This window comes from Myodes glareolus, chromosome 17 (assembly GCF_982192425.1).
Source record: "Myodes glareolus chromosome 17, mMyoGla1.1, whole genome shotgun sequence".
Classification (NCBI taxonomy): Eukaryota; Metazoa; Chordata; class Mammalia; order Rodentia; family Cricetidae; genus Myodes; species Myodes glareolus.
The window spans coordinates 53,158,954-53,167,187 of NC_142042.1; the positions used below are offsets into that span (position 1 = coordinate 53,158,954).

Genomic DNA, 8,234 nt, shown 5'->3' on the forward strand with positions numbered 1-8,234 from the left:
GAGCATTTCACCTTACCTTACAACATCCTATTCCCTCCCTGTTACTATCCTGTATCATAATGAGCTCACTGGTTAGGACATCCTGGGGTTACATCTCCCTTTTGAACATTCTATCTTAAAATATTCTGTTGTTTCACATCTTGGGTCTTAAAGAACCTCACTTAAAAATGGAAAGTTTTAATCTAGAAGGAAATTGCTACATGATACAACATTGTATACATATGCATGCGTACACGCACACACACGCTCATCCACAAGAGATGAAACTGGGGATCACTGATGAGTTGATGGGAAGGAAGAGACTCTAGCTGATGGAGGATTGAGAGAACTAGCCTCAAGTTTATTCTGCCTATGTAAATACCATTTATTGAATTCTCACCCTGTTTTCGATTCTACACTAGACACGTGCTGTAAATTGCCTTACCTAGAAGTTAAAAGAGCCAGGTCTGCCTAGTTGGAACCCCAGACCTACTGTTCAGTGTCTGGATCTGGGCATGCTGCTGTTTCTCCATCTGTAATACAAAGCCGATAAAGGCATCTCCCTCATGTGACTATGGCTCATACTTAGCCCAAGATGGTGGTTTTTATTTATTTATTTTTTTTACAACTATGTTAGTTATTTTTAATCACACCACCAAGTTGCCCCAGACTACATATGTTGTAAGTGATAGCCCCTGGCCAAGCTAGTTGGATTCTGAATCTTGTGCCCTTGGTACATTCAGAAAAGCCTAATGGCTAAGGGAGAAAGAGAGCCTGGAGGTCATGAAGTCATTGGCCAACACTTTCTGTTGGTGATGTTATCTTGGGCAAGTTGCTTAACTTCTTTCTCAGTGGTGGTTTCGACATCGCTAAATGATCAAACAGGCCGAGAGATGGCTCAGGAAAGATGGCTCAGCAGGCAAGGCTTTGCTGCCAGACTTGATGACCTGAGTTTGATCCCTGGGACCCACGTGGTGGATGTAGAGACTTGAATCTAGCAAGTTGTCTTCTGATCTCTTCACATATGCCATAGCATGCACACACACACACACACACACACACACACACACACACACACACACACTGATTAAATGCAATAAAATAATGATCAGATATAGCATGTTATATAGTATGTTATATACTGATACACATAGCAAATGACCTCATACATTAAGTTTGCTTATTGTGGTACTAAGATTCTGAGACTTTTTTTTTTCCTTTGAGACAGAGTCTCTCTGTGTAGCTCTGGCTGTTCTGGAACTCGCTCTGTAGACCAGGCCTGCCTCTGTCTCTCGAGTTCTGGGATTAAAAGGCTTGTGCCTGGCCTAGGTACTGAGATCTTGAAGGATGTAACAACAAGGAAGGATGTGGGACTCTCCGTGGCAGATGTGTAGACAGTCCAGGATCCAGGTAGAGACAGAGCTACCATGACAGCCTGGATATGGATAGTGTGGGGACTTTGCTACTGTCTTAACAGAACAGCAGGAAAGAGAGAAGAGAAAGAGAGAGAGAGAGAGAGAGAGAAGGAAAGGAGACAGACCAGTCAGCTGACATGACTGAAGTACTCCTCACGTATTTTTACTGTCTTTAAAGTGTTAGTCACTAGCTCTCAGGCATGACACTGATTCCTACTAACTTTACGTCGTGGTCGTGGTGGAGGCTTTGAACTTTTGATCCATGTTATTGATGTAATTAATATGATATAAATGATGAATATTTTCTAACCTGACTGGAGAAGGGAGGTCATTACTAATTCAGTTGGGACTTTAGGACTTGTCGAGTGCTATTACAACAGCTGTCAGCCGTAAATCCTTGTCTGCCAAGAAGAACCAAGGCATAACAAAAACTGTTGAATGCAACACTCTTTAGTCTACAAGGTGCAAGCAAGGTAGTAATGATGCTTAGATATTTGTTAAGAGTTGGTGGCCGAAAACATTGTATTCTAGAGATATTTGTTCCTACTTTTCTTCTTGAAACTTAGGGGTGGGAGATAGAAAATCAGAAGTTCAACATCATCCTGGGCTGCATTAGTGAGTTCAAGGCTAACCTGGAACATAGGAGATGCTGCCCCCCAAAGTAATTGTCTGAGGCCTTTTCTTAACTCTGGGTCCAGGGTCTTGCACACGCCAAGTAAGTACTTCAGTACTGAGCAAGATCTCCAATTCTGCTTACTTACATAGTCCCCTGGCTAGCAGTCTCCAGTCAGGAACCCTAAGGTCATTCAACCCATTGTTAAGCTGCCATTTCCTGTAGGTCAGAGTCTGTAAGGCATCAGTGACTGATTCTCAGGTTACAGCAAGCTCGGAACAAATGACCTTTGTTTTTCTTATTTGTTTTATTATAATGAAAACAACGACAAAACTCTTGGCTTTCAAATATCAATAAAAATACTTTTTTAATAATAGCCATTGGGGAGTGTGAAACAAACCTACAGGTTTTGCTCACAGACTAGCAGCTCAAAATAAAACAGATGCATGGTGTGTATAGAAAAGGAATATAGAAGTCGTGTGATGTAGTCACATGGCATACCATACTTCATCAATGAGAATAATATTAAGTGTCACTTTAAAAATAGCCAGAGGGAAGTAGTAGCAAATATGCAATGTCTTAGGCTGACAGGACAGCTCCGTGGGTAAGAGTGACTTAAGATGGCCTGAGTTCAGCTCCCAGGATGCACATAACAGAAGGAGCGGGCTGGGTTCCACAAGTTATTGTCTAGTTGCCACATGCCTCCTCCCTATACAAAAGAAAACAAGATTTTTAATGTAATGAAAACACACATATGATTTCTCTTTCCAACCACATTTCTTCTGTCACGAGAAAAAAATTGCCCCTGAAATGTTCTGTTCCCTCCTCTGCCTCCCTTGGTTCTTTTGTTGCTTCTTTTCTCCAGTCGGCTTTATTTAACAAGTCTTTTGCTTTGAGGGGGGAAAAATGCATCGCTTTCATCACATATTTCGCTAAGCCACAGGACCAGCTACATCATTTGTGCAAACTGAAATGCAAGGTCTTCAGTGCAGAAGTCGCCAGCAACGTGACACAGAGTCAGCTGAGCACAGGCCTTGCTGCTGGTGTTTCGGAGGCCAGGCTGCATACCTGGAAAGCCAGCCCTGCCAGCCAGAGCCACACAGCCTGGAAAATAACTCTCCTGCTCCTTGGCTTCCTTTCCCCTCGCGCTACTAAGAAAATAAAGTCTGAAATGCACCCTTCTTTTCATAGCAAACAAAACAAAACCAAAAACCAACCAACCAACTAAACAACAACAACAACCTCCACCACCAAAAAAAAAAAAAAAAAAAAAAAAAGCAAAAACAAAATCCCAAACCAAGAAAATGAGCAGGTTTGTTTTCTGGTCTTTCTCTCCCTGCTCTTCCACACGGACTGCAGAGGGACCAGGCCCCGAGAGCAGAGGATCTTCCTCGTTGCATTGCCTTCAGCAGCAGCACTTTCTCACCTCTGATTCTGGAGATCCTAAAACCCAAGCCTTGGGGACCTCTGGTGAGCTTTTCTGGGAGGCTGGGTGGCCACCTAACAGCAAAACTTTGATGCTCCCTTCAAGCAAGAATAGAAATCTGTTGTTGACAGATAAACATCAGACACTAGAAGTCCGCAAACTGGGTTAAATGAATCATTAGACACTCTGGTATTTGCTAAAAATAATAACAAAAAAAATGTGCATCAAATAGCAAGTGGCCATGAATATTTAACCACAGCTGATGCCGTGTTTTACGTGCGGAGCGCTGCAGCTGTTCTAAAGTACGACAGAGACGGAGCGGAGGGGGCACTGGAGACAAGGAGGCTCCTACGGTCTCTTCACTGTAGAGACTCAACCTTTTTTTTTTTTTTTTCCAATCAGGAAAAAACTGAAGCTATGTTGTTTCATGATTTCAAAACACCAGTCTTCAGCAAATAAGACTAGATAATGATGCTTCAGTAAATATGAAGATCAGACAAAAGTTCATATTCATTATCTTCTGGAAATCAGACAAAATTCACTACTCATTCTCCACTGGAATATGTATTGATATAAGGTTTAGGCAATATGAATTTATAAAAGACCTGAAACTCTTTCAGAATAAGATTAAACTACAACTATTTTCTATAAGACTAAAATGGTATAAAAGATTACATAACACACACAATCCAAGCACCCTGAACTCAAATGTGACGTCTCTACTTTCACTATCAGTGAGATTTGAGTGAAGTGGGGTACAGTCCACACTTCATGCTTGTTTAAGATCTCGGGCCACCAGAGATCAAGGTGTTAATGGGACAAATCACAGCCTGGCTTGTCTCCCTTCAGCTCCACATGATACGGGCTTCGCACTGGGGCCACTGGGAACACTTCTAGCCAGTGTGTTCCCATCACCTTCCTTCAACTCTCCTGTCTTAGAAACATTTACCTTCCTAAACCCATTCACTAAGCGCAGCCTTGATATGGAAGACTCTTCATTAGGCATTATGAATTAATTAAGATAATTCATGGATGTCCTCCTGAACAATAATAATGAAGGCTACTTAATCACATTGTCTATCATCTCCATGGAGATGCCATGTAAGTCCATGAGCCTCATATTAACAGATAAGAAAACTGAACCTCAAAGAGGTAAAGTGACAGCTGGGCAATGGTGGTGCACGCCTTTGATCCCAGCACTTGGGAGGCAGAGGTAGGCGGATCTTTGTTAGTTCGAGGCCAGCCTGGTCTACAGACTGGTGCCAAGACAGGCTTCAAAGCTGCACAGAGAATCCCTGTCTCAAAAATAAGTAAATAAATAAATAAATAAATACAAACAAACAAACAAAGAGGTAAAGTGACATGTTCAAGGTCACGCAGCTATCACCTCATTTGGTGATATTCGCAATACCCAGCCAGGCTCAGAGAACACATCTTCTGGTTACTAGTTCTATGATGTCTTCTATATAAACAAATATTTATGGACATATTATCTACTTTCTCATCATTTTGACAACTACCTAACAGAAACAATCTAAAGAAGGATTGATTTTGGCTCATGGTTTGAGAGGTGGACAGTCCACTCTGGAGGGGACGGCTTGGTGGAGTTCATCTCTCCATGATGGATGTGATGGAAACATACAACCTCAGAGACCATGAAACAGAGTTTGGCAGTGGGGCTGGGCTGTAACTGCAAAATCTAACTCCCAGTGACCCACTTCCTCCAGCCCTCTCCCCCAAGATAACACAGCTAACCGGGAGTCAAGTGTTCAAACCCATGAGCCAGTGGAAAATCCTTCATGTTCAGACCTTAACAGTTGGGTCATAGCGACATGTAAGACATTGCGCTGGACAACAAGGGGGTGTGAAGAAATTACAAAAGCCCTTTTAAAGAAAATTTCTTTGGGGTCAGCCAGATAGCTCAGCAGGTAAAAGCACTTGCCACCAAGCCTGAGAATCCGAGTTTGAGCCCTGAGACCCGCTGGTAAGAGAGAACTCTCACACGCTGTCCTTTGAAGTCCACACGTGTGCTGTGGCACATGGAAGCCCACCGTGTTCAGTTACAGCCAGGTTCAAATCTTTGTCTTCAGGAACCTCCTCATTTCTGCCTCTGGACCAGTTCCTCTAGGCATCTTAAAATAGTGCTTCAATGTAATCCTGTACAAATAAATAAATGAATGCAATTAAAATGTTTAAATAAAATAATAGTTTTAAGGGGCTGGTAAGATGGGTCAGTGGGTAAAGCTGTTGCTGGGCAAGCCTGACGGTCTCAGTTTGATCCCCAGAACTTGAGGGGGAAGAAGAGAACCGACTCTCAAAAGCTGACCTCTGACCGCACTTGTGGGCAGTACCCCCCTTTCTGCCTTCCGTCTCACAAACACATAGCAATAATAAAATAAATTAAACATGGTTTCTAAAACAATCTTCAGTGCTTGGTCCTTCTAATACCTACTGCTTGCTGACACATCATGAAAATAATTTATTTAAGTCTCTTTGGCACAAAGTATTTTTAGCTAGTCTCTATTTTGTGCTGAACCACATTCAATTCCCCTGCAAGATGCTTCAAGGGCCTGGTATAGAGGAAACAGTGAGGGATTTGAACCTGGCTGGAACTGAACACAAGGGGCTTGCATCTTGGTGACTGTTGAGACAAAATAAGCATCGCCAAGACATAAAAGAGTGGGGAAAGATTTATTACCTGCAGCGGGCAAGGAGGCCAAGAGAGTCCTTTCCAAACCAATACTGGCCTCCAACAAAGGAAGCATGGGGCTTTCATCCAGGGAGGAGCCAATCCATATTCACAAGGAGCCGGCCCATTCCTAAACTTGTTCAGTTTAAGGTCACAGAGATTAAAGTGAAAGACAGGAATGCTTCCGGGCATGCACATCTTGCACCATAAAGTTTTAGCTGAAAATAAAACAAAGGCTTCTTCATGGTGCAGTGACCCCGGAGCCACCCCTGAAGTTGCCTTACTTCATGTCTAGTAGTGCAGTGAACAGCTAGCCTTACTTCCTTTGTTCAAATCCCATGATCCATCTACGTCTCACTTTCCTTACCCATAAGCCTAGGAAATAGCGGGCTTGTCGGAAATATTCAATAAAGTCAATAAAAGGCCCAGCACTTAGAGAGTATGGAAGAGTCCCACCTTACCACCAGAGCAACCCCACGGACCCTCGACGTTAGCCAAGCTATCTTGTTGCCGCCTTATGGACACGGTCACACAACCCTGCATTCTTAAATATTCTCCTCAGGCTTGAGAGCCCCGCCTGTCCCACACCCCTCTCCCCTATAGCAAAGCTGTACTCGGCCTTAAAACGCAGCTGAAGGCTTGCTGCTTCGCTGTGGCTCTCCCAAAGCCATTCGCTCTTGGATCCCTGAAGCACTTATTGTCTCGTGTCATGGATTTAATAGACCATGCTGTTATTAAACCTTTCACGCTTGTCTTACCTCCCCAAAGGTGCTGTAAGCTTCTTAGGGGGCAAAGATGAGGCCTTCTTCTCCTCTGCATCCCCCACGGAGATGATTGCTGCACGACACCAGTGACAAGGGTTCCATAAAGACAGGCAGCACGTATGAAGGAAGGCTGCGTCATATTGCGTTTTGTTAAATTCTACTTGTACGCCTGGGGGCTTGAAATGTGAGAAAATTATATTGCCATCTCTCCTCTCTCTGACGCAGTTTGCCTTTAAAAATATTAGCCGTCCAACCTGTTTGGTTTTTATACGGACTGTTTTTCGTCTCCGGTATTTCAACAAGCCACTTAAAATCTGATCTGAAGATAAAAAAGTATTAAAGCATGTGTCTCGAATGGGTGGGGGTGGGGAAGCACAGCTACGACTAATGTCTTCAATTTACAGTATATCCAATTTGGAGAAAACCATGCTTTTTCATAAGGTTGCATAACTGCTAACAAAAACATTTTCAACCCCAGGATGTGTTGGGGGGGGGGAGTTAGCCCTCACTGAACTAGGAAAAATGTAAAAACCAAAAGCACAGCTTTTCTTGGTATGCATATGTCCTACACAGAGACAGCACTCAAGTGCATGCCAAATTCAACGTCCTCTCCTCATATAATGTGAGATGGAGGGCAGAAAGTCAATTGGCCCATTCTCAGGGAGCGTAGTACATTCTAATTCTGGCTGGATGGCCTTGTGAACTATGTCAGTATTGCCAACTATTAATCAGACGTGCTAGCTATCAGCTTCAAGAATGATTAAAGGGGATGAGTGAGAGATGATGTCACATATATCCCTATTCCTGTCTGTTCTGGATTAAATAAACAGGCCTGTATGTTATCAGCTCCCTAATATTTGCTGTTATAGTTGTTTGGAAGTAGAATGGCCTCCCAAATGAATCAGGAGTACTAGAACTCCAGCTAATTTGTTGACTATAGACTTACAAGAAAGTAAAGCAAGTTGCACTGGCGAATACCTGAACTTGATACTGTTTAGTAGTCTTTTCCATTGTCATAAATGAGGTTGTAATATCTAGGCTAGGGCCAACATGTCAAATGAGTCTGACTTACAGATGAACTAAGGGCTAAGGATGTAACTCAGTCGGTAGGGAACTTGTCTCGCATGCATGAAGCCTTGGGACCAGCCACATAAACCAGGCATAAGTGGTACATGGCTATAATCCCAGCACTCAGGAGGCAGAGAAAAGAGAATCGAAAGATCAAGATCTCAAGTTGTTCATCAAGGGAGTCTAAGAGACTCCCAAAACAATGTAGGCTATTGCTATTGCCCTTGATTGTCTTCCAGAAGTTAAAGATAAATCTCTATTGCTAAAGATACCATGTACT

At 43.0% G+C, this 8,234-nt stretch overlaps 1 long non-coding RNA gene across 3 annotated transcripts; it reads right to left on the bottom strand.

Annotated features, from left to right (window-relative positions):
- Positions 1-2,348: 2,348 nt before the first annotated feature.
- On the bottom strand, positions 2,349-7,134 carry LOC146891266 (uncharacterized). Of its 3 annotated transcripts, none has more exons than XR_014997815.2 (4): positions 6,881-7,134; positions 6,132-6,340; positions 5,485-5,590; positions 2,349-2,716 (listed from the first exon to the last, which is right to left on the bottom strand). It is a non-coding gene; the product is annotated as an uncharacterized LOC146891266 (long non-coding RNA). The 3 variants fall into 3 exon arrangements; XR_014997814.2 differs by having other exon boundaries at positions 5,436-5,590; XR_014997813.2 differs by having other exon boundaries at positions 3,434-5,590.
- Positions 7,135-8,234: the final 1,100 nt, after the last annotated feature.